At 41.2% G+C, this 27,723-nt stretch overlaps 1 long non-coding RNA gene across 1 annotated transcript; it reads right to left on the bottom strand.

Annotated features, from left to right (window-relative positions):
* Positions 1-27,684, bottom strand: LOC126508439 (uncharacterized). Its single transcript, XR_007593815.1, has 5 exons — positions 27,152-27,684; positions 21,285-21,409; positions 19,795-19,842; positions 2,742-2,817; positions 1-354 (listed from the first exon to the last, which is right to left on the bottom strand). It is a non-coding gene; the product is annotated as an uncharacterized lncRNA (long non-coding RNA).
* Positions 27,685-27,723: the final 39 nt, after the last annotated feature.

Here is a 27,723-nt window from a genome sequence, read left to right as displayed (position 1 = left end):
ACAGTTTGGAGGTTCAGTCCATTATCATCATGTTGGGGTGCATGCCAGTATGCAGGCAAACATGGTGCTGACTACATCTTGATCAGAAGGCAACAGGAAGTAGACTGTCTATAACACTGAGCAAAGCTTGAGCAAAAGAGACCTCAAAGCCCACCCCCACAGTGACACACTTCCTCCAACAAGACAACACCTACCTCAGCAAACCCAATAATAACAATGAGGTCTTACTTATGGCCTTTTATTCCGAGTTGGGATAAATTGAAAGTGAATGGTAACTCTTTCTGAGAAGCACAACAGTAGTAAAGTGTCAATATATGAAAACAGTTCTCTTGACAGTTTTCCCATATCTGCACACTGTAAACAGAAAGCAAGATGAATTTTGCCACGATATTATGAAGTTGTATAGTCCCCAACCCCACCCCATCTTCATGCCCTTGTCCTAGAGTCATGGGCTGAAATCCTAACACTCAGGACCTTGAAATGTGATTGCTTTTGGAGACAGACTTCAAAAGAAATAATCAAGTTTAATGAGGTCATAGGAATGGTTCCCTACTCCAGTCTGATTGGTGTCCTTATAAAGATAGGGGGAAAGCCACAGGGATACATGCATACGTATGATGTACAACAATGTGGGAGTCAAAGAGATTGACTTCAAGGGAAACCAAACCTCCTGACACCTCAACAATTCTGAACTTTTAACCTTCAGAACAGTTTCTTGCTTGGCTCTTTTTTTTCTGTTTGTCTGTTTTTTCCTGCCCTGCTTTGTTTTTATTTTATGTTATTATTGTTATTGGATATCTGGGATTTTTTCTAATGAGAGAACGAAAAGAAGGCTGTAGATTTCGATGGGTAGGGATATGTGGAGGATCTGAAAGGAGTTGAGGGAGGAGAAATGGTTATAAGAATGTATTGTATGAACAAAAAAATCAATTTTCAATTAAAAAATATAACATTCGTGGTGCTAAGAACTGACCAGTTCCAGCTATTTTTCTCTCTCCCAACATGCAATATTCAACATGGTGGAGGGATCATCATCTCCTACCAGTCACAGGGATACACTTGCCAAATGACAGAACTGCAGCTGATGTTATTGCAATTGATGTTCTTAAGGGCTAAGAGAAGATGCAAAAAGTGGGATGAATGAAAATAGATGGTCAGTATGCATGTTAAATGTATCAAAATTCAACAGTCTCTCATTTGGTATCATTCTTACTAACACACAGGTTTCATCAATCCTGAAAGCACCTGACCTGGCTTTGTAGCAAAGATGTACTGCATTTCTAATTAGTATGTCTTCATTCACCAGTCAGAATCTATCTATCCATCTGTCTATCTATCTATCTATCTATCTATCCATCCATCCATCCATCCATCATCTATCTATCTATCTATCTATCTATCTATCTATCTATCTACCTCCCTACCTACCTATCTCTCTATCATCTATCTTTCTGTTATCTATCCTCTATCTATCTTTATATCTCTCTCTATCATCTATCTACCTATCTCTCTATCATCTCTCTATCATCTATCATCTATCTATCATTTATCTATTTATTTATATAGCTAGCTAGCTAGCTTTGTGTGTGTATGTATACAATGTTAATAGTGCTTAACATGTGTCCTGGGCCTCCTGAGCAAGAATTTTCAATTTGTTAGCCAGTTCACATCTCTCTCATATTGGCTTAGTTCGATAAACATGAAAGTGTGTGCTCAGACTACATTCTAAGGATTCAGAGATAAACACAGAATGCTGGCAGGCAGCCAGACCCTCCCTCAGAAATGCATGAAGTAAGCATCAGTTGCCAGCAACCCTTTCTTGAGATTTCTTGTAAGTCCCTAGAACCTCTGTCCCTCTATAACTACTTGACGGTTGGCAGATTATGATCTCCAAGGATTAAGTCTACATTTGGAAGTTATCTTAAATAATTATTTTGAAGTATTAAATGACAAATCCTTCATTAATATTTAGGAAAGGGCTTGTTGGGGCATATTCGCAGGTGTTGGAACAAACCATGAATAGTTGATTTGTGAATTAATGAATAAATTAATGAGTTGGCACACTCATGAAACATCTTTAGATAAGTCAGTTCCAGGACACCTCACCAATTCTGTTCTAATCAATACCAGTGTCACAGTGGTGCCATGATGCTGTTTCTAACATAATAAAAATTAATGAATATCTTCTTAGAGCTGATGAAACTCTAGTGAATAATGTGCACCAGCAGTTTCACTAGCTCCATAATGCTAACCTGATGAAGAACGTAGTAACATATGCACTATCCCAAGCACAGCAGAGAACTCTGTGCCACCTACCGAAGATACATTCTGGAAAACATACTGCACCAGGCATCATTTCATCCACAAAGGGGAAAAGACAGCTGTTATTCCATGCTTGGTGTTGATAAAGAAAATACCTTCCTTGTTAAATTGCTGTACTTGGCATATAATCAATGCTAAGATCCTCCAGCATTCAAAGACTAGAGACACTTCCCTTGTTCACATAACTGATGCCCTTTTTACCAAGGTTCTCACATGTGATTTCACTTCTGCAATCCTTCTGGGTACTTTGTGTTGTGTAATACCATCCTTGCTTTTGTACATGCATCTGAAACAGTTCCTTCCTCCTGGCCACTCTATAAGCCTTGTTCACTTCTGCTCACCCATGCTATCTGGAAGGATTCCCATGCTAGCACCTCTTCTTTGCAAATGCATTCTGAGGATCAGAACTTTCACCTCACCTGCAGAGGGTGTGGCCTCTTGCTGACCTCTGTATTCCTCTTCTCATCCCACCTTGTGGCACTTCATGTCTTGAGACTGCAAACAGATATTTTAACATCTGATCAATCTGGCCTCTAAAATATATAGATTCTGATTCTTCTAAGTTAATCAAATTATCTCTGAGATCCAAGACTTTTTATCTTCCACAAGCCCTAAACAACTCTGCATGTCAGTAAATTATGAATACATTGAAGTGGGGAGTTATTCAAGACAGGGTTTCTCTGTAGCTTTGGAGCCTGTCCTGGAACTAGCTCTTGTAGACCAGGCTGGCCTCGAACTCACAGAGATCTGCCTGCCTCTGCCTCCCAAGTTCTGGGATTAAACGTGTCCACCACCACTTCCCGGAAAATTATGAATACATTTTAAATGTGAGCTTTGGAGATTATGAAATGGAAAGGCCTACCTATCCAAACCTTCAACTTTTCTTAAATGAGATCCTAAAAATCATAATTTTAGGGATAATTGTAGTTTTTGAACAGGAACAGGTTTTGCATAATACCTAGGAGTGTCTATCTATAGGTGGGTAGGAATTTGAAAGGTTATTTGAGATGATGTATTTCAACTTTTAAAAGGGGATATTCATCCAGAAAACTATCTAGGACACAAAGAAAATATGTTATTTTATCTCAAAGTAAGCAAAACTGCTACCTGTATCCTACAATAAGAGAGAAAATATTTCATCTATTAGCAGTGGGCATTTAAAAAAATCTTTCATACCACGCTATCCCTATAATTATCTAAACAGCACTGAGGTTCTTTCTGGATATATTTATTTATATTTTTCTTTGAGAATCTTATACATATATACAATGAAACATGATACATTTACTCCCATTTCCCCCTTCAAATGTCTCCGTACCCCCATAACACCTTGCTATTGTTATTTTGCCAAATGGTCATATTGTTGAATAACCCTAGTCAGAGTGCTAAGAATTATAGCTGAGTGTTCAGCGTCAGTAGGTCGATATCTGTGTCAGCAAGTTCTCAGGCAACATTGAAGAAGAAGGCATAAAAAGAATGAAAGAACTGGACGATGGGAGTTATGTATAGCTGCCTTCTGAACAGGACAGGGCTATTCAGACACCCACAGCAGCTGTTTTCACCACTGCGCAACTTACACAAAACCAAACCAACCAGAATTCTTGTGAGGAAGGGGTAGGTAATTTCTAGACAGGCTGCACCCATTCCTGAGGAGATTATGGCAGTTAGTGACTAAGTAGGAACAAAACAAAACACTCCTCAGGACATATTTATGACATTTGTACAGCTGTCAATAGTTGTAAAACAAAGACTGTTCTTTCATTCCCAGCCACGCAGACCTGAATAATCATACAGAAACTTATTAATTACATTGCTTGGCCTATTAGCTCAGGCTTTTTATTAACTGACTCCTACATCTAAAATTAATCCATTTCTCTTAATCTATGTATCACCATGAGGCTGTGGCCTACCAGTAAGGTTCTGGTGTCTGACTCCTTCGGTGGCTACAGGGCATCTCTCTGACTCTGCCTACTCTCTCTCTCTATACCTCTTCCAACCTGGTTATATTCTGCCCTGTCATAAGCCAAAACAGCTTTATTCATTAACCAATAAAAGCAACACATATATAGAAGGACATCCCACATCAAATAATTATCAACTTTATGATCAATATATAAACCTACTTCATTTGAATACTGTAAGTTTAATACACAGCAAAGATTTGATAGTGACTGATTCTAGTCAGATAATAGAGAAATCTGAATTTCCCTCTTTTAAGACTAAGTGAGAATAGCATTATCTAAATGAAACCACGAAGTACTGAATATCTGAAGATCACTTGCAGACTGAAGAAATGGAAGAACAGTGGGGGGAACAAAGATGACGCTGGGCCCTGCAGTGTGTGGAGCGGCAAATCAATTACACATTAATGTAGTTGGGGAACTTACTCAGCACACAGCTAAATACAGGCACGAGCAGAATGTATAGACCATTCCCAGGGTTAGGGGACAAAATTCTCTTATCTGTTTGCTCTCTGTCTTGTTTCCATCTAGTATTTGCCCAAATCCCTACTATCAGGTAATCCCTCCCATCTACCTAGCTGTTAGTGAAGCTACCTGCTTTTAAGTTCCAGTAGTGGGAACACTCCGAAAGGTATTTCACTAGCAGGAAGAATGCCTAACAAATAAAGTATTGCATTACGGAGAAAACAAAATCAACAACAAGGATGCGAAATTGCCGAATGGCTGATGTAGAGTATTAGAAGCCAACAATATGCTGAAAATTTGTATCTGTGCCCAGAGCTACATTTAAGCAAAAGAAACATCACTTCTACTTTGAAGAAAAAGCTTCTAAATCAGCAAACTGAAGTAAGTCAGCTGAATCTTTCTCTGAAGTATTTGGCAAACAACACATTTAGGAATATTTTGAACACATGCAATGCCACTTTTCCAAGGTGCCCAAAATATTTTGTCAACATCCAATCAGCTTCAGAGTAGCTTGAGCAAACAAATACAGAATTAGTTCTATTCTGTAGGGTTGATGTCCACTACCCGCAGTATTCAAATGTAAAGCAAGATAGGGCCAGAGCCCCCTTAACAGCCCTGCTCCACACTGTCCTATATGGTTGCCTATTTCAAGCACCTTCACTAAAATAGAAACTGCTTTTCCTACATGAGACTTCCCTTGAAAAGTAAAAGAGCAAACCTAGGCATCTCTGGCTGCCACTAGATCGATTCAAAGGTGAACCTAAGGACGTTTTCTACAGAAGACTACAGCTGCCTTTGAAGATAATAATTACCACTCAGAATTGTGGCCTTTGTGAATAGCTCATGCTACCAGAGATACCCACAATTCCTCAGAACTTTCTGGGACGCAGAAGAAATGATTGACAGGCTCTTTTCAATTACAGGGTTAAAGGAGCATTTCAAAACGTTCTTTCCAGGGCTAGCAACGTAGCTCATCTGGTAAAGTGGTGTGGGCCTTGTGTGCAAAAAAAAATTATGAGTTTGATGCCCAGAACTTTACAAACCTATTATAAAGGCAGAAATACTATAAATCTAGTACCCAAGGATATAGAAGTTCAAGGTTATCCTTGGTGACATAGCAAGTCCAAGTCCATCATGGGCTTCACAAGCCCCTATCTCAAAAGAAAATTTACGCCCAATCAAATCACTACCCACACCTGTCATCTTCATGGAAGTCAGTGAGGCCAACAACTCAGAGGTCCTTGTTCCTGGTGTCCCCTGGATCCTCTTGAGATCACAAGAGCTCACTTCTGCTCATTCCCTTTTGTGTCTAACATACTGTATCCTTCCATTGCTCCCCAAAAGGTGGCCAACAATTTTTGATGCCTGATTTGTCTGGATAAAATCCCCTCAATAACTACTTAGATCTAACAGACTTGAAGCTGCCTAAGTAATTTGTGTTACTTAAGCAGTTTTAATGCCTTATAACATATTACAATATCCTCAACACATTTGCATATTTGTATTTAATAGTTACTGTTTTGATATTCTGATAATATTTTCATTCTTGAGCATTTGATGTGTGTCTTCAAAGTAACAAAGTCTTGCATCTAATTTATGAGCATTAATCACTGCACTTAAAGTATAGAGAATCAGTTTATTAACCAGGTTTGGAAATTGATCTAATTTTATTTGTTTCACTTTTTTCCTGACCATTATCCATAACAACTTGTAACCAACACACTAAAAAAGACAAGCATCCATAATCCTTCTATTACTCTACATTCTACCATAGGGCTTGTGGCTTGTTACATACCATCTTGCTTCCCCCAGCAAATGCTGGCATATCCCAGACTCAGCCTTCTTTTTACCTGTATCTTTACTTGCATTTTCTGGCTGGCTGGCTCTATCCTGCCTGGCTATTGCTCAAATTAGTTTCTTTATTAACCAATGGTAACAAAAGACAATCACAGCACATAGAAGGGCATCCCACATCATCCATCCCTAGAACTTTTTCATAATCCTAAAACGAAACTCCTTATTGCATATTAATCCATAATTCACCCTACCACCTAACCTTAGCCTCTGTCAATCATGATTCCATTCATGTCACTGTAATTTTTCCTTCTTTAGGCACAAGTATGAGAGGAGTAGCATAGGGCTTGTTCTTTTGTGAATGGCTTATTCAACTTGTACTATGCCTTTGATGTTCATCCATGTTATAGCTTGAGTGGAAATGAGAATTTCCTTAAGGCTAAAATTACCCTATCTCATGGACACGTCGTATTTTATTTATCTATTCATTTGATGAGGAATCATTGGTTTGCCTGTTTTTAACTTACAATACTGGTTTACTTTTGAAAGTATGATATAATCGCATCATTTCCTCCTCCCTCCTACTCCTCCCATGTACCACCCCTTGTCTTGTATCCTCACAAATTCATGGCCTCTGTTTCTTTAAGTGTTGTAACATATATAGTTAAATTGATACCTATCAACATAGCTGCCTAAACAAGACCTGAACAATGACAACACCAACGGACATGCTAATATGAAAGGGAAAAAGCTCATAGGGCCTCAGTCCTAGACAAAGAACTCGGGGAACACTGAGAGCAGGAGGAATTATCTTCCCCAGGGAAGAGCCCAGCCCCAGCTGTTCATCCAATTACAAGCAATCAGCTTGCAATTTTTCTTTTACCAGGCTGTAGACAAATTGAAGAGACTCAAACACTGACGGTAAGGGTATCTTATTCTTTCCCTAAAGGATTTAGTTCTGACGGGGGAAGGACTAAAGAACCAGGACAATAAAAGTAGCTTTATTGTCACCTACTTACTGAAGAGTTCTGGTTGGGTTTCAAAACAGCTAAGTTTAAAGGACATGGGAAAAAATAGAGAGCCATCTGCTGAGGAGAACTTTCTTTGTGTTGATCTTCTACTTTCTTTGGGTGAGTGGTTTAGGGGAGCTAGTGCAACCATCTGAACATGCTGTTTCGCACCAAGCTGCTTAGTCCTTTCTTCTCAAGTCCTTGACCCAGATAATGAGCAATATGATTTCCAAAATCAGTAATGGCTGAGGTAGGAGAGGGGAGGAGATGGCAATCTCAGCTCTGACTCTGTTTTTTGTGTTGGCCTACCTCTGAAACTGTAGAGCAAAGCTGCACTTCCCAACGCCCTCCCTATTCATGGGACCTCAGAAGCATCATTGTGTGGGAAAGGACCTTGAGATGTTATTTGCCACCTCAGCCTACACATTCTGAAGCAAAACTCAAAACAGGCTGATAGCAAAGGCCTTATTTATTTGTCAATGTGTTTGTAATGACATCGTAAGTGTTATCAAGATCACTTGAATCCATACACAAAAACAGTGGTATCACTTGTTCTCACGGGGTGCCTAAGTGATGTCACTTCCTGTCAGAGCATCAATAGACCTGATGTGCTACATCCACCTTGGTCTGTATATGTAGCCCTCTTCACGCTCCTGTGATTCATTTGATTCTAGTGCTTATGAACATCTTTCCAAACCAGCCCACAAGGAATTCAAACACCACACATCCAAAATTGAAGCCACCTTTCATTCTAATATTTCTCTGCCTCTCTCTTCTATCTACCAAACCAGGAGCCAGAAGCCAGAGAGTCCTCAGTGACCCCTCACTGTGCCCATATTCAGTCAATGAATAGTATCAATCTTTCTTGGAAAGAATCAAAATCTTGCACGTCTATTTCCTCCTCTTGATCCTGAATTTGGTGCCTTTTCTGACTTCCAGTGTTGATCACCATCCATCACCCTGTACAAACCTCCCATGGTCTTCCTCACTCCAGGCACATCTAGTCCATCCCTCACCCTATACACATACACCATGGTCCTCTTTACCTCTGTGAACATCTAATCACATAGATTGTGCTCATGACTCTTGCCACTGCTAAGGCTGTCCACAGTTCTTTGTTACAAGCTTCCTTCTGTGGCTTCACTATTCCTCTAATCCTGGACTTGATGAATCTCTTTCTGCCACCTTGACTAGGTAACAACAAGTTTTTGTGACTATGCAAGGAACAGTCCCTTTACCAGGGATCCTATATTCTCTGGTAGGCCAACATTTTTCACTACCTCTAATCCTGGTGACTTTCCCTGAACATTTCTCTGACCTCCATCATTTACATCTCAAACCTCCCTTTCTTACTCTCAGGGCATCACTACAGTATGTTTCCAAATTATTCCTGTCTCCCAAGTAAACCGTAGCCACACTGAGACCAGACATCATTGCTTCATTACCAGTGTTCAGTACAATGGTTGATCTACAGAATAGTTCATGAAGAGATGAGTAAATCCAGACAGAAGTCAGTCACATCACATCTCCTTCTGGGGATGGGTATTTTGTTAGGCAGGTTACAAAATGGGTAAATAACACTAGGACTAGTTAACTGTCACGTCTCTGTTTCCTAGCTGTCTACCTGCCTACATTCCAAAGCCACAGAGGCCAAATCACAACCTACCCGCAGAGCCCAGGCCTGGAAGCTGTGGAGAATAACTGAGAGTGGGGTCACAAGAAGTAGGAAAGGGTGTATATAAGATGCTGCAGCCAGGACCACACAAAGGCCCATCTGATTCAAGGAGACTAGCCCAACCTGTTCGCATCATGAGAGGAGCGTGGAAAGTGGCTGGTAAGGACCAGTAAGAAGAACAGAAGCGCCTTGCCATGTTCTCAGCCTATGCCAGAGTCAAAAACCAGAAGCAGGTGATGAAGCCAAAGCCTGCAATGGGGGAAGGTTTCATGTGAAAATAATTACACTGCAGGATGTCTGAAATGAATTTTTTTAATTTTTTTTATTTTATTGAGAATAAGAAAAAAAAGTTTCCGCCTCCTCCCAGCCTCCCATTTCCCTCCCCCTCCCCCCACTCTTCTCCCTCTCCCCCCACTCTTCTCCCCCTCCCCCCACTCCTCTCCCCCTCCCTCTCCTATCCAAAGAGCAGTCATGGTTCCCTGCCCTGTGGAAAGTCCAAGGTCCTCCCCCCTCCGTCCATGTCTAGGAAGGTGAACATCCAAACTGGCTAGGCTCCCACCAAGCCAGAACATGAAGTAGGATCAAAACCCCTTGCCATTGACCTTGGCTTCTCATCAGTCCTCACTGTTCGCCATGATCAGAGAGTCCGGTTTTATCCCATGCTGTTTCAGTCACAGTCCAGCTGGCTTTGGTGAGCTCCCAATAGATCAGCCCCACTGTCTCAGTGGGTGGGTGCACCCCCCGTGGTCCTGACATCCTTGCTCGTGTTCTCCCTCCATCTGCTTCTCATTGGGACCTTGGGAGCTCAGTCCAGTGCTCCAGTGTGGGTCTCTGTCTCTATCTCCATCCATCACCAGATGAAGGTTCTATGGTGATATGAAAAATATTCGTCAGTATTGCTATAGGATAGGGTCATTTCAGGTTCCCTATCCTCAGCTTCCCAAGGGACTAACTGGGGACATCGCCTTGGGCTCCTGGGAGCCACTCTAGGTTCAAGTCTCTTGCCAACACTAAGGTGGCTCTTTTAACTTATAGTTATCCTCTTGGCTAAGGGAAGTAGATAAAATTGCCGGGGACAAAATTGGGATCTTGGGGGTGGGGTGGGTTGGGGATAAGGGAGACAGGGAGAGAAAAGTAAGAAGGGGAGGATTGGGGGAACTTGGGGAAACAGGAAGACTGGGATAAAGGAAGGTTGGATAGGGGAGCAGGGAAGCATCTGAAATGAAATTTTTGACAGTCATAACTTAAAATTATAAAATCATATTCTGATATCATTAATGGTCAATAAGGCAAAGTGGATGTTCTTGGATAAAAGTATCATTTATGTTGATACTCTGATAATTTGAAAATCTTGAACCAAATGACTATAATACAAAGGATGGAGGAAAGGAAAGAAAAAAAGAATAAAGGGGGGAGGGTAGAAAAGGGAAGGGAAGTGAGAAAGAAGAAAAAGGAGTGGGAAAGGGAAGAGGAGGGGAGGAGAAGAAAGAAAGGAATTGGGAAGGTGAACAGAAAAATGGGGAAATGGGGAAAGGGGACCATATTCAGAAAATCCCTAAGACATGATGCAAGTATCTTTTATGGAAGGAAAAATTATGTTAGTGTGTCTTACATGTTGGCATATGATTTTTCACATATTGTATACTTGTATTTTAAATGTAGCCACATAAATTTCTTTTTTTTTTTTGTTTTTTTGTTTTTCAAGACAGGGTTTTTCTGTAGCTTTGGAGCCTGTCCTGGAGCTAGCTCTTGTAGACCAGGCTGGCCTCAAACTACAGAGATTCACCTGCCTCTGGCCTCCCCAGTGCTGGGATTAAAAGCATGCGCCACCACTGACTGGCTACATAAGTTTCTTAATACAAGTTCATCTAAGGACCGTGACTGGCTTGGTCTTGTGCAAGCAGCCATATCTTCAGTGGATTCACAAGTACAGCGGCCCTGGACATCCAGAAGACGTGCTGGCAAAGATGTGAGGGGAGGAGAGTCCTCGTGCATTGTGGGTAAAAGTACAAACTGATGCAACCACCAGAGAGATCAATATTGAGGTTCCTCACAAAACAATAAACATTTCTACCATATGACCCAGTTATACCACTCCTGGATATACACCCTAAGGGCTCTTCCTACTGCAGATAGACATGCTCATCCATGTTTCCTGAGTTTCCATTCCCAGTAACTAGGACAGGCAATCAGCCTTGATGTCCACCAACTGATGAAGATGGTATATGTGCACAGTGGAGTTTCATCTAGTTGTAAATAAAAATGAAGTTTTCAGGTCTGAAGATGGAAAACATAGAGTGTGGTGTCACTCAGCCCCAGAATAAAGGTGATGGCATAGCCTTACTCACATGGTCCCTGGCACTAGGTTCATGTGTTCAGCTGGGAGAACTTAGAGAATTCGGGAAAGTCTAAAGGGGTCTTTGGTGGGGAGAGAAAAGATCTTAAAGGAGAGGAGACAACTAGCATAGTTTTCTGAGCCAGGTCTCTCAATAAACCTAAAGCTCACCAATTAGGCTCCACTGACTGGCCAGTGAGTTCCACCTGCCTTTCCCAGGACTGTGGCTACAGATTACATCCTACATAGTTCTTATATAATGCTGGGGATAGAACTCAGGTTCATGGTTCCTTAACCAACAGTCTACCAACTGAGCCATACCCCAGCCCCTACTCCATCTTTCTGGGTCATTTTTATCCCCACCTAGGTGTAAATGTACATATATTCCTAACCTACTACATCCTTATCACAGTGTGTCCTTTCACTAAGTCACTTCAAAGCCCTAGCAATGTACTAGGTTGTGTTCCAACTCCCTAATATAAAAGTCTTATATAAACTTATAAAAGTGTGTCCACAGTGTTATACAAGTCTTTTCCACTTGTTATAAAAGTTCATCCATCCCAGTGAGATAGCCAGTCTTATAGACATGGGCTCAGTTTCTCACGATCTCTTAGGTTGATTACAAAACATTTTGTGGCAGCCTTGTGTAGATCTTGGTTGGAGTAAGCCTTTTACCCCCATCTCTATCCTGTCTGCATCGTGAATCTGCGAATCCTGCCCTCTCATCTCTTCATGCATGCTCGCACACAAGCAAATAAAACAACAAAAACTACTCATTCATTGCTCCCTTAGCCATGCCCCGAACCTCCATGCAGGTGATACAGTCAGCCAGAGAGCCTCAAAACCTTCCTTACCCTCACAGCTGTCCTAGTCTTCATCCCAGGACTCTCCTTTGGCACAAGCCTGGGTCGTTTCCTGTTTTTCTACCCAAGACTAAACTACTATCTGGTGGGAAATTGTCGGTTAAACCAAGTGTTAGGTTCTGACGACTGAAGGGCTCCCTTCACACAGGGGGTTGTCATTTTGAAATCAAGGCTTACTTAACATTAATGAGGTTATATTCATTAAAAGGTAGACGGTGTTCTGGTAGTTTTCAAAATCAGGCTACTCCGTTCCTTAGGGTAGGCCTACTTTCTGGTACTTAAAAATAAGCAATGAGGTGGAAATTTCAGGGTACCTAGAGGCCTAGGGGCCAGTCAGGTGGCATCTAATGTTATTTCACCCTCTGTTTGGCTAGAACACTCTGTTTATGTACTTCACATGTCTTTTCAGTGTCTGGACATTATCTTTCCTTTCTTAATTGGAGCAGCGCCTGACCCTCCAGATGGTGAGGCCAGGGTCAATTAAGAAGGCTTGCTCTGCATACTGCCCTGAAGATCCCGACTGCAGCTGATGGGGCTGGTGTGTTGACCACATTTTCCCAGGTTTAACTTGCCTGGTCCTTTCTTCTGCAATGGCACATTGAATAGTAGGCTGCTTCAGTTTTCAGTGGAGATGTCTCCTTTTTATTTTCCTCACAGAAAATTGGCAAATGCCATGTATTTTTCTGTTTATCTTTTTGGCAATCATGTGAGGTTTGTTTTTGGAAATAAGTATGTTGACCAGATATCTCTCTTTTAAAAAAAAATATGATTTCAATTGAAAGAGAATTACATCACCTTCCTTTCCACCTAGCCCTTCTCAGCTACTCTTTCTCCAAGCCCTTCCATGTTCCCCATCACTCTCAAGTTGATAGCTTCTTTTACTTAGCATGTTAGTATTGCACACATATCTTTATGTTTGCATATGCACGAATACGTAAATGCAATTGCTAAGGCTGTTTCTGCTGTTTGTGTCTATGATTTCGGGGCTGACTATCCTGCACTGGACAACCCATGAGGGGGCCTCAACTCTAGGAGAATCATTTTCTTCTTTCAGAGGGCATTAGTTGCCCATAGTTCTTTGTTTAGTAGTGGTACCCCTGGGAAATCCCCTCTTTTCACATTGATGTGTACTATTGCCATTATTCTGGTCTTGTTTATGTAGCCACTGAGCACTTCCTGGTTTCCTGGCTTTTATAGTCTTCCCACCCCCTTGTCTGTTATGTTCACTGAGTCATAAATGCAGGTGTTGAGAATAGATTGACCTGAGGCTTTCCCCAAGGCCCTGTTGTGTAGGGAAGGAACACAACCCCTTCTCTAAACCCACACTCTGTGAGTGTGGTCTATGACTTGGTGTCCTATACATGTGCACTTTGCACATCCTCTCCATGAGGGTGGAGATCACATATTTTGCTCATTCAAGGAGATTGCTCTTTAGTGCAAAGTGTTGAGGGTTTGGATACCTAGGCTTTTGTTTTTTACCAGTCATAAGTGGAATAAAAGTTCAACTTTTATCACAGTAGGAAAAAAATTAGGTAGACAGATATGTAACTAGGTAACTAGGTAGGTAGATGATAATAGGAAAGAAGAAAGAGTTGGGGGTGAGAGAAGGAATGAAGAGAGGAAAAAAGGAAAGAGGGGAGGGGAAAACATATAACTGGCCCACTCATCATGGTCTAAACTCCAGCAATTGTTCACAATCATCCTAATGTTGTGACCCTTTAATACAGGTCCTCATGTTGTGCTGATCTAGTCCATAAAATTATTTTCATTACTACTTGATAACTGTAATTCTGCTACTGGTACAAATTGTAATGTAAATATCCGTGTTTTCTGGTGATCTTGGGAAGCCCCTGTGAAAGGGTTGTTTGACTCGCCCAAGGGGTCGTGACCAGGTTGAGAACCACTGATCTAGCGAGCTACACAAATACTTTATGTATAAGCAGAGGCCATGGTGAGTCCAGTCCAACTGGGTGTGAGCAAGAGAAAAATGGACAGTTTGGCAGTACCAGGAGCCCCCTACTACTACACCCACGATTCTTGCTAGTCCTTTTTTAATTTAACATAATTTCTTTATTGATTTATTGGAAATTTCACATCATGCACCCCAATTCCACTCATCCCCTAGTCCTCCCATATATACCTTTCACACTTGCTGTGCCCACTCAAAAGAAAATTAAAAAAAAAATTAAAAACAAAGCAAACAAAAAAGAAACCTCTTTGCTCCTTCATCTTTCCTACCTCTCCAACACCTCTTCATTCCTCAGGTCAAAAAACCTAAGTTTTTGACACAAATCTGGTTGTCGTCCTCATCAACTTAGATCATGAAACCCAATATGGACAAGTTCAACAGAACCTCCACATACAGGCTGCCCATGTATGGAAAAGAATAAATATCTCCTGGAGTCTAGAGACTGGCCTGGCTGCCTGGTGATGTGGCCCAGATATCCTCCTTTCTCGCCAGCCCTGATTCTGGGTTTATAAGCATACATCCCCATGTTCTGTTTATATGTTGCTGCTAGGAATCAAACTCGTGTTCTCATGCTGGCCCAGCAAGCAATTTACAAGCTTAACTCTCTCCACAGACCTATACTCATTCTTTCATTAAATTGGGGCTACTTTCCCATGGTAGAACAGGTACACAGAGAGGTTCTCCATGTTTTTTCCTTAATGCCACGGTTTTTCAGCTACCTAATAGCATGGGGAAGATAAAAAGTGTAACTCCCCCTCCTCATTTCAAATGTGTCTACACTTTGGTCCTGTAAGCTAATTCAAGCCGAACTGGGGGAGCATTTACAGGGCGACACATCTAGAGTTCTGACGATTAAAAGCATCTCTTTCAAGCCTCAGGCGTCGGCCAGCTTGCCTGTGAATTCTGCATTTTAAGCACCTCAGATCTCAGCTTAATTAAGAGCATCACTGCTCCCAGAGCAATCTGGTGACAGAAAAGCAAGCGAGCAGAGAAAACACACACACACACACAGCTCTGCTCAGCAAGCTGGGGCCCCATTTCTTTAAGGAGAACATTGAAGAAGAAACTTTTCCTTCACAGAGGGGCACAAACACTGCTGGGGAGCGAGGCAGGACCAAGGAAGGAAGCAAGAGCCCAGAAGGCACAGGCTTCCCAGACACCATACACACAGAGAAAAAGATAAAGGATGGATTCTTGACAAGTTAATCAGCAGGTGTGCAATGGTCAGTTCCTTCACATGTAGAGAGACGCGGAGTAGACAGAATGTCCCAGTGCCCGTAGGTCCAGTGTGCAAGGGGCTCTAAAAGTAGGTGGAAAGTGTGTATGTGTTAGATGTGAAAATGGAAACGGCACACTGCTAACACCACGGCACATTCACTAGTCAGCCACGACAGCACTTACGTGTGTGATGGGAACTAAATTGTGACTTCCCTTAGTATGTTGTGCTGACTAACTCCCAGTGCACTAGGATGTAATTGGACATAGGACCAGCAAAAAAAAGAAGAAAGGCCATTTGGGTGGAGCCACAAGAGAAGTATGGTTTCAAGAAGAAATAGGACACAGACACACAACAGGAAAGACACGGTGAAGGTGTGTAGAACACCAACACACGAAGGTCAAGCATAGAACGAGAGCTCATCAAAACGCAGTCCCACCAACACCTTGATTTTGGACCTCTAGACTTCAGAATGATCCTTTTGAGCTCAGATGCCTGCTGTTTAAGCTACTACCCCATCTGTGGTACACTGGTTTGGAGCCCTAGCTCCCTCAATGCCACAAAGTCTTACACCTTCAGCTCCAGGGCATCCAAAGAAAATCCCTGAAAGAATGTTTGTAGTTAGAAAGCTATAGCTCTCTTCCCCACGGGGGTGGAGCAGGCAACAGTGAGATGTCCAGTTCCCTCACCCAAGAGGCCCACTGGTGGAAACAAGCAGAGCTGCAGCCCACTGACCTAGGTCTTTGACACAGGACACTCCAGAACCCTCCAGAATGCTGGGCTGGAAGCCACCTGCCCAAGAGTAACACAACTAACTAATCCTTTCTGCCACAGTGCACCCTGGCCTGGCTGTTCAGCAAAGTGTGTTAGGCTCAATTAACCAAACGATATTTCAGCTCATAGGAATGAAGGCTGGCTCATCTGGGGCTTCAAGATAAGTAAAGGAGGAGGGAAGCGGTGGGTTGAGATGTTATTGGATCATAGCAATGGAAAGGATGATGGAGTCACCCCACCTGGCTGCGAACCCTGACTGTGCTGTTCTCTAGTCTTTGGCTTTGAACAATTAAGCCCAGAATAAGAATAAACAACTAGATCTGAATATATATTTGTGATGTGTTTAATAAATCAATTTCTGGAAAGTGTTTTAAAATGCTTTACACAATTTTTTCTTAGCTATTATAACATCCATAACTGTTAGGCAGTATTATCCAATAGTCAGAACATTTAGCAGCAGATGCAGTGAATCAGCCTAATTTACAGGCAAGGAAACTGAGGCACTGAGCTCAAAGTCACACAGCAAGAAAATGGTGGGATGAGAGCCTACGGTTGCTCAAGTTCCACGCTTCGCAGCTGGGATAAAGAGTTTCTACTCAACATAATAATTAACCAGGGCACCTCTTCAGGAAATAGGATTTTAAATGGTATTTTATTCCCTCATATCAAACTTTTACCCTGACAAAGCAAGCCTTCCTCCCAAATGCTCATTTTCTAAACTCAATTGACTTCCTATGAAAAAAACATCCCAGGAGCCATCCCAACCTCTAAAATTGACTCTATGGAACGGAGCCCAGGAATTTGTTGTAATTCATTTTTACACTTGACCATATCATATTTGTACACAACACACTGTGATTATAAAATCACCCTACTGCCCTCTCTATATGATCATATCATGTAGGAGGAATGCCCACTTGTTTGTCCCGGCCACTGGGCTAGCTTAGCCCCGAAATAACCAGACAGAAAATGTATTAATTAAATCACTGCTTGGCCCATTAGCTCTAGCTTCTTATTGGCTAACTCTTACATCTTAATTTAACCCATCTCCATTAATCTGTGCATCACCACAAGGTTGTGGCCTACCAGCAAAGTTTCAGCATGTCTATCTCTGGTGGCTCCTTAACTCCGCCTTCCTTCTCCCAGCATTCAGTTCAGTTTCCCCCACCTACCTATACTCAGCCCAATCAACAGGCCAAGGCAGTTTCTCTATTCATTAATGGTAATCACAGCACACAGAGGGGACTCCCACATCAATGCCATACATAAGCAATTGCCTTCTACCAACCTTAATTCTCAGGCACCCTGAAGCTTAGAACTGTGGCTGTCAGGAATGCCTTTTAAAGTTTGTTTGTACATATCGTCACAGTTGCCTCAAGTGTTCCTTTAGATTGTAGAACAAATTCAAGATGATTTTAAAAAATCAGACTTTACTTTGTCTTTTGCAAATAACGCAGACTCACATAAAAGCACTGACTCTATGCAAAGACAGGTTTGAAGGAAACCCCACAGCTCCCATTTATCCAGACAGTTCCAGCAGAAAGGAAAACATTAACTCCACATTTATCCCCACATTCCCAAGTTTGCTGTGGTTCTCATAACCACTTGACTGGGAAGAGAAAATTAACACTAGCTGTGATGTGGTGGTGTGCACCTGGAATATGAGCGTGTAAGAGTTTGAGATAGGAAGATCAGACATGCTGGGTCATCCTCAGCTACATGTGAGTTTGAGATCAACCTTGCCTGTATGAGATCCTGTCTCAAAAAGATAAAAAAAATCACAATCCAGAATGCTAGATATATGCTACTAAATAAAAACCCCACTACCAGGAGTGGGTTACCACTTTGAGTTGTCTGCCACTGGGATCCCCTAGACACCCTCCAGTAAAACACTCTTGAAAGCATCTTAAATGTGATCGTAGAACTTGAAAAAAATCCATCTGGTTCCCACCTGGAAGCTTCAGCTCTACTGGCTAGCTTTCATGGTACTGGGAAGTTCTATATAGGTCACCAGAAGAGAAAAGTCATTGTCACACCCAGCTGTGTGCTCTGAGAGCCACAAAAAATGACCTGCCTGGCCAAATATCACCACTAATGCCAGTATTCTGGCATGAAGGTTATATGAAAGTAATCAACACCTTTTTAAATGTATTAAAGGCACACTCCACTATATGGAACCCACATCTGACATTGTCAGTAGGATCAAGGACCTGGGGTTAGATAGATCATGGGCCTAGAGAAAAATCTGCTACTATTCCTCTGTTAAATAGACACAGTAATAAAACATCTCCTAATGACTTCTTGCTATACCCATAGGTCAGTGAATTGCTCTCATCTGAGAATATTCTTGAGGTAGAAGGCAATTTACACAGAGACTGGCAACTAGTCAACAATGAGCAAAAAAGAGACCTCAGAGTACTCAGTACTAAATGGGATGTCTACATCACATCTGTATCTTCAAGGTTCAGAGATGTATGTATGCAGAAGAGAAGAGAGAAGGGTTTTTTAAAGCCAGAGACAATGAAAGATTTCAAGGAAATGGTGTTTTCCAGATACAACAGGAAAGATGTGCATGTGAACTCAGGGATTGTGACAGCGTGCACAAAAGTCACACAAGCTCACACCAGAAAAAAATCCCAGCATGGAGGAGGGGATGTGGGCACAAAGTTCCACCTCCACCTAAGGTTGCTGTTTAAGAGAAAGAAAGTCAGTTTTCTTTAATGGTGTCACATTTGCTATATTGGCCACATTCCAGAACAGGCCCCATACCCAAGAGCAGTCAGTCAACACAAACTGGACTTGATTGGGAGGAAAGGGGGAAAAAGGGGGTGAGGGAGATAAAAATATAGAGATAGAGAGAACATGAAGTTGTGTGGATAAGAGCAGAGGGGGAGAATGTGGGAGAAATTGAGGAGGAAGATGGATATGATCAAAATATCTTGTATGAAATTCTCAAAGAATTAATAAAAATTGTAAAAAGGAAACTTTGACAACATAGTAAAATAGGAACTTGTAAAGAAAAAGAAAGCAACAAGTGAAGAATTAACATTCTGGTTGGAAAAACTTTAAAAGAGTGTACCACATATCATCATAACAAAGTCTGGACTGATGGTCTGTGATCTTGGGTCAACTGTTCCCCGCAGAGCAAATACACCTAATAGACAACCAGCAGAGTCTTTCTTCCTTCACTGTGTTGCCACTAAGGAGAGTTATTTTATTATCCTAACAACACGGTATCACTTAAGTCACAGGAACAACAAAATGCTATTTGACCCACTCATTCTCTAACCTCATGACCTCGCACAAAAGCTCACAACCCCATCATACAATGACACTCTGGGTTACACAGGGACCAGAGCATTCCTGATGCAATAACAACACAGCAGAAACAGCATTCATTGACCACCTACCATCCAAGCTGCATGCTCAATGCTTCCCCTTCTTGATGCTTCTTTACACTGTAACACAAAATAAAAAATATATATGTAATATGTATTACATGTAAGGTATATACATATAATATAGTTATATTTATAATATAGTCTTTGTAACTGTATAATATATTTATATATTATATGAGTTAAACATATAAATTTATATTATTATATAATATATAAATATAATATTGATATATTATAATATATGATATGAATATATTAAATGAAGTTAATGTTGGTATATATTATAATGTGTGATATAAATATATTATATAAGTATATTGATATGTATTATATACTATGATATATGATATTGTGATATCATATTTATGCTATAAATAACATTTATGATATGCCATATATAATATAATAGATGCAATATATTCCATATATGTTATATATAATATATTACACATAATATATAATATTTATATATTTTTGTTTGGAATAATGAACGAATTCTTTTTGGTGGAATGGAATGACGGAAGGAACCCAATGAAGGAAGGAGGAGGACCCCCTGTCTGTTAGATATTCTATGTTGAATAGTTGACCTCGAGATCACATTTTGGAAGAGCACAATAAGTTCCAGGCAGGTTTGCATTGGTGACAAGTATGTCATCTAATTTACCAGTAACTGAGGCTCTTCTCCTCAGTGGCAGATTGTGTGTGCCATCTTACCAGCTGTTCTGCCAGATGTTATCCCCTGGCCAGCTGACAGATCCATGAAGAGATAATATCTTCAGTCTGCAGAGAGCTCCCTGCAGGATTTTCTCCCAACACATTTTACACATTTTAGAAGGCTGAGACATAGCAAGAAGGTGGTAGAATGACTTCAGGTTGAGCACAAAGAGAAGCAATGTGGCCTCCTTAACCAGCCTCAGCTAGCCACCAGCTCCTTGCTTAGCCAAGATCTGTACCTAAGGCATTGCAGGCCTTTTAATCAAAGTATGCAAATAAGATGCTTATAAAGTGTAAACTTGGTTTCTTACCAACCTGTCTATGGAGCCTTTTCTACTGTTACTTTACCTGATCATCTAAAGCAAATGGTTCTCAACATTCCTAATGCTGCAACCCTTTAACAGAGTACTGACCCCAACCATAAAATTATTTTTGATGTTACTTAATAACTGTAATTTTGCTACTGTTATGAATCATAACAGATTCATAACAGATTCATAACAGAGATATGTAAATATCTCTGTTTTCTGATGGCCTTAGGAGACCTCTGTGACAGGGTCCTTCAACTGCCTAAAGGTCGTGACCTAAAGGTTGAGAACCACGGCTCTAAAGAAACTCCTTTGTTCTGGCTCAGTTGTTGAAATTTATAGCATGAGCTTTTCTTTGCCTACAGTATAATCTAGACCATTTTGGCATTAAAAAAATCCATATTTAACCCATAAAGCATAGCCTTTTGAATACTCATTTTGACCGCAGTATAAAATTGGCTTATCTAGAAGCTTAACTGTTTGTGGTGGAATGGCCTCCAGGTGGTAAAAGCCAGGCCGTAAACAGGCACAGGGGTCCACACATAAGGGATGATGCAGGTGTTGGACTTGTTCACTCCAGAAATTCTTCCTGGACAGTACTTCTGTGGCAAATGATAAGGAGGAAGGGGAACATGAAAGAAAAAGGCAGAAGAGGAGGCAAGGAAAAGGGGGACTTTTATTTATTTATTTTTATTAAAATTCCGCCTCCTCCCCGCCTCCCTTTTCCCTCCCCCTCCCCCCAGTCCCCACACCCCACTCCCTTCCCCCTCCCTCTCCAGTCCGAAGAGCAGTCAGGGTTCCCAGCCCTGTGGGCAGTCCAAGGTTCTCCCCCCTCCATCCAGGTCTAGGAAGGTGAGCATCCAAACAGGCTAGGCTCCCACAAAGCCAGTAGTACATGAAGTAGGATCAAAACCCAGTGCCATTGTCCTTGGCTTCTCAGCAGCCCTCATTGTCCACCATATTCAGAGAGTACAGTTTTATCCCATGCTTTTTCAGTCCCCATCCAGCTGGCCTTGGTGAGCTCCCAGTAGATCAGCCCCACCGTCTCGGGGGGGGGGAGGGGAGTGCCCCCCTTGCGGTCTTGACTTCCTTGCTCATGTAAGAGAGGGACTTTTTGAGCCCTCCGACTAACTTACAAAAACTATACTTAACTAGCTCTGAACTATACTCTTTCCCTTATCTGTAAAGTGGCCACAATTTTATGAGATTGTTTAATTGAAATTTTCGAGGGCAGGTGGAACTTCTGGTTCATAATGGGCATCTATTGAGACCAGTTCTCTCCAGAACCAGAATTATTACTTATAGAACACTAGGTATAATAAATTCCTATGATGAAGGCACCAAATTCTAACAAACTTCATGGGACTTAAAACAACACAAAGTTACTCTAGAACTTAGAACTCCAAAGTGAGACAAAGTGCTCCTTTAGGAATGTTCAAGGAAGATCTGAATCTTCTCAAGTTATCAGAGGCAACTTACATCCCTGATTTCTTCTTTCTTCTTTAGACCCACAACACACAGCTTCTCTATTCTCTGGCTCCTGCTCCTTACATCTTTCCTGCCTTAAGGACATTTGTCCACCAGAGTAATCCTAAACTATCTCTTTGTTTCAGCATGTACAATGTAACCACACCTGGAAAGGCCTTACGCCCTGTAAAGCAAAACATGCACACATTCCATGGATGAGGAATGAACGTTAACAATAATTGTTCTGCCTTTTAGTGCCTGTCTTCTGACCACCTCAACTTTCACACCCACTCCACATACTAAAGATACTCGCCCAGTCTTAGCATCTTCAAAAGTCTCAACCCATTATAGCATTGATGCAATTCAAAGATCTCATCTGAATATCATCAACTCAAAATACCTAAATTTTATTCTCTAAATCACACATGGATGATAATCTTCATATAAGCCATCTGGGGCAAAATTTTTCTTCATCCATGGGCCTATAAAAGTAGAAAATAAGTTAAATAGTCTCAAATTAGAGTGTTGGAATTGATGTATAGTAAGTTGTCGTTTCCGTCCAACGTTGGGGAGGAATGAAGAAAAGGATCCACTGAGACACAGCTGGGGAAAATTCATTAGATTCCAATCCCTAGGAATTGTTTTCTGTGTTTTGCAGCTCAGCCAGCAGGGCCTACAGTTATGACGTCTGTAAATAAGACTGGCCACTGGACCTACAGTTCTGCCTTACATATCGTCTTTCTTTTTCCATGAATGGGAGAGCATTTTTCCTAATGAGTAGCTTAGCATCCTACTTTTAACATGTATATACGGGGACAGGGGTGATAGCCTTTTGCATTTCCTTCTTCCCCTTGATATTGAGGCTTGCCACATTTCTGATGAGGTCACATCCTCAAAGATGTTGTTGTTGGTGTATATCACCCAGATTCACTCCATTAGACAGGGCACTTCTTTTTGGCTTCTTCCTGGACAATTTTAGTTCTGTTTCTGGATTCACCTGAGATAGCTTTGGAGATCTTTTGTAATCCTTGTGATCCTTTGTAATCAATAAACAGTAGAACACGATTCAGCTAACTGTTCGTTCTGCAGTCAGCTAGGGTCCACTTAACTGCCTCAGTTTCCAGTGTCACTCAAACTTGAACCTCAGAGAATAGGGGTCATGTCATGGCTCATACCTGAATCCTCGTTCTCAGGTGTTTGAAGCAAAAGGATCACAAGTTCAAGGTCAGTTTGAGCTATGTGTTGATATTATTTCTCAAAGAATGGCTTTTATTTTTTTAATTTGCTTAAAAAGAAACTATCTTTTCTTATTTTACATGCCAAATCCAGTTGCCACTCCCTCCCCATTCCTGTTCCCTCCACCTTCCCCTCCATCTCACCCCCATCCACTCCACAGAGAGGTAAGGCTTCCCATGGGGAGTCAACAAAGTCTTGCACAATGCTTTGAGGCAGGAACAAGACCCTCCCTGCTACATCTAGGATGAGCAAGGTATTCCTCCAGAAAGAATAAGTTCCAAAAAGTCAGAACAAGCAGTAGGGATAAATCCTGGTCTCACTGCCAGTGGACCTACAGTCTGCCTCAGCCATACAACTGTTGCCCACAGTCAGAGGGCCTAGTTTGATCCTATGCTGGTTTCCTAGCTGTCAGGCCAGAGTTGCCCTTGAAATTTGCACGCGAATGGATGAAACTAGAAAAAAAAAAAACATCCTGAGTGAGGTAACCCAGACCCAGAAAGATGGACATAGTATGTACTCACTCATAAGTGGATACTAGCTGTAAAGCAAAGGATAACGAGCCTGTAGTCCACGACCCCAGAGAAGCTAAGTAACATTGAGAGCCCCAAAAGAAACATATATAGATCCCCCTGGGAAGAGGAAATAGAAAAGATCTGAGAAAATTGGGAGTGTGGGAAGAGGGGGAGAATGGTAGGTGGAGGGGGAGGAGGAGTGGAAAATGGGAGGGAGAAGGAAACTTGAGGGAACAGGATGGTCCAGACGCGGGAAAGACAGAGATGGAGAATAAGGAAAGAGATACCTTGATTGAGGTAGCCCTTATGGGGCTAACAAGAAACCTGGGACTAGAGAAATTCCCAGAAATACACAAGGATGACTCCAGCTAAGACCCTAAGCAATAGAGGAAAGGGTGCCTGAACTGGCCTTGCCCAGTTTGATGACTATCTTAAATGTCATCATAGAACCTTCATCCAGCAACTGATGGAAGCAGAGGCAGAGATCCACAGTGGAGCACTGGGCTGAGCTCCCAAAGTCCAGTCAAAGAGTTGGAGGAGTGAGAATACAAGCAAAGAGGTCAAGACCATGATAGGGCTACGCACTAAAACAGCTTACCTGAGCTAATGGGAGCCTACCAACTCTGGCCTGAAAGAATGGTTTTTAATCCTTTGAGAATTAAAATTTAGTTAAATTCAAACTTCAGATAAACAATAAGTGAACTTGGTAAATAATGATACATCGATATAATGAAATCTCATATGTTTCTTGGGTCCTACACAAACTATAAAAAATATTTTTGTATTCATAACATTGTGTTTTGTATTTATTCCATATTTACTTATACATTCATCCTATAGAGGATATCAGCTCTGCTTCTGAGTATTAGCTATTGTATAGCTAGCACTTCAGTATTCTAGTTTCAAATTTTTTTGGACAATTGTTTTTTTGAGGGGGGGTGAAACTACTTGACATTCTATTCTCCAAAGTCAGCATGCTAATTCGCACAAGTTGCCATTTTCTCTACTGCCTTTCCAATAATTGTTATCCACCTTCTTTATAATATCTGTTTTAACAGGTATCAGCTGATAGTTCGTTGTGATATTAATTCACATTTCACTGAATAGAGATGCTCAACAATCTTTCATCATCTGTTAGCCACCCATGTCTCTTCTTTTGAAAAATGCCTACTCAAATCCATTGTGTCCTTTTGAACTGAGTTATCTTATTGTTATTGGTTGCCCAGGCACCTTTTACATTTTAAACAGCAAGACTTTCTCAGAAGCTGTTTTGTGACCCATGCTGGACGTTGACTCGCCCCTCTGTTAATTTCTTCCTTTGCTGTGTAGCAGGTTTTTACTTTGGTGAAATCCCAGTTGTCTGGTTGTGCTCTTGTTGACTGAGCTTCTGAGGTCTAACCCAGACCAATGTTGTAGAGCTTTCCTCCCAGTTTTCTCCTACAGTCTCACAGTTTCAGGCATTATATTTAAGTCTTTTATAAGTTTTGAGTTTGTTTCTATATTTGGTTTGAAAAAATGGTCCAATTCCATTCTGCATATAGATGCTCTGTTTTCTCAGTACCATTTATTAAATACACTGCTCTTTCCTTTCTGTGTGTTCATGTCCCCTTTGTCAAAAATCAATTCCATATAAATAGTTGGGTTTATTTCTGGCTTTCTGTCTGGCCACTGGTGTATTTACATTAGCTTTTTTGTGCCAATACCATGCTGTTTTAAATACAATATCAACTGGCATTTATCCCAGAGAGAAGAGGCTCATTTAACACATATAAATCAATGAAAATGTGATCCATCACTTTACCAGAATGAAGCATAAAAAAAAAAACATAAATCATCGCAAGAGATGCAGACAAACATTTGATGAAATTCAGTATTCATTTATGATTTTTAAAAAAAAAACCTCTCCAGCCAGCCACAGACTGGCTCAGACTTTCAGTGCCAATTCTCAGAAGGTTGAGGCAGGAGGATCATGATGGCTTTACCAGGGCAACACAGCAGCAAGACTCCCTCTTAAATGAATATATGAAGAAATTCAGCACCAATATAAAAACATTTTAAGCTGGGTGGTGACTGTACACACCTTTAATCCCAGCACTTGGGAGGCAGAGGAAGGCGGATCTCTGTGAGTTCAAGGCAACCCTGGTCTACAAAGTAAATTACAGGACAGACAGGACTTTTACCACAGAGAAATCCTGTTTCAAAGAACAAAAAAAGGAGGGGGGGTAATAAATGAAAGAATAAAACATCCAAAAGCACGAAGTCAAATATACACATGTACTACATACAAATATATGTGTATATGTCCACACACACATGCACACACACAAATACACGTGTATATTCACAGCCACAGTTTCTGGATGACTGTGCCTTGTACATTGAGGAAATTTTTCCTGGCCTATTTCATTTAAGGACTTTTATTTTACATAACTGAGTAGCTAAGAGATGAAGAAATACTGCTCTAGCCACATGAAGTGTGCTAATTTTTCTAGTTTTAATAAAATTCTTATCATCTTGATTCTCTTAACAAAAAGTTCATTTATACTACTAACTCCATAGTTACTGTACACATGGTTTTAAAGAGATATTGGATATGAGCTGCAAAGTCAATGTCCTATATAGTAAGACATTTTCGGTATAAAATTTCATTTTTATCTAAAATATTTCTTGCAACAGAGTCTCATAATTATAATTGCTAAAAGGAGCACTTTGATACTGTTCATCCATTCTGACAAAGCCCTTTCCACAGAGGTGAGATTTTTCCAGAACTTGGACCAGCTGTGGGCAAAGATGTCCACTCTATCATACCTCTTCCAATATAAAATATTTCTACATCTAAATAAGCAACTACTTACTTGTATAGCATTACAAAATCTCAGATTTCTGAGACCACTTTGAGGAACAACTCAGAATCTTAAAACCTGGCCTTAACCATACCCGAAGGCTCTGTGATTCCAGATGACGCTGATGAATGCCAGCCAAGGCGGTGGCGGAAGTGATATGTCAGCATTCACACACAGACGTGAGCGTCACAGTAAAAAAGACTAGGCAAGGAAGTTTGTTTACAAAGAATCCCTTCCAGTGAGTCATTAGTTTCGGCTCATGCCCCTCCTCTGCCTTTAGGTTTACCTTGGAACTGAATGAAGAGCCCTCTGAGGATGGAGCGATGGCAGAGCAGAGAGGGAGCCGCAGGATTCTCTCACATCGGAGCAAAACGTTCTCCACACAGGCTATGTCCGTCGATTCAAAGAAGATTCTCAATGCCCACTGACAGTGTTTTAAACGTCCCTCTGGTTAAAAACACACTTCTCTTCTGAAATGTCAAGGTTTCCTCTTGGATAAGGGAATTTGCACATGGGAATGTCAACAATTTCCAAGAGGAACGACAGGAATTACAAATCAACATTACAGGCTAAGGAACTTTTTTCCTCTAAGCTTACTTTAGCCACACTCCTTTTCTGTCAGTGCACATGCGCAAAGGTCATCTCAAAGCAGAAAGTACGGGCAAGGCCAGCCCGCCAATCACACAATGAGTATTTCAAGGAAAGCCATGCTTCGTCCGGGCAGCCGACTGAAAGGAATGAACTCTCCATCCTTCCTCACTGAGCTTCAGACTATAGGCTGCTGCGTAGCTGATCCATTAAATTAAAGTCAATGAGCCTGCAAGGGATCCCGTACTCTGGGCTTCTTTATAACTGAAA

The sequence above is a fragment of the Alexandromys fortis genome, unplaced genomic scaffold (assembly GCF_014885135.2).
Source record: "Alexandromys fortis isolate MF-2015 unplaced genomic scaffold, M_Fortis_MF-2015_v1.1 scaffold_82, whole genome shotgun sequence".
Classification (NCBI taxonomy): domain Eukaryota; kingdom Metazoa; phylum Chordata; class Mammalia; order Rodentia; family Cricetidae; genus Alexandromys; species Alexandromys fortis.
This window is presented reverse-complemented; position numbering and strand designations above follow the sequence as displayed.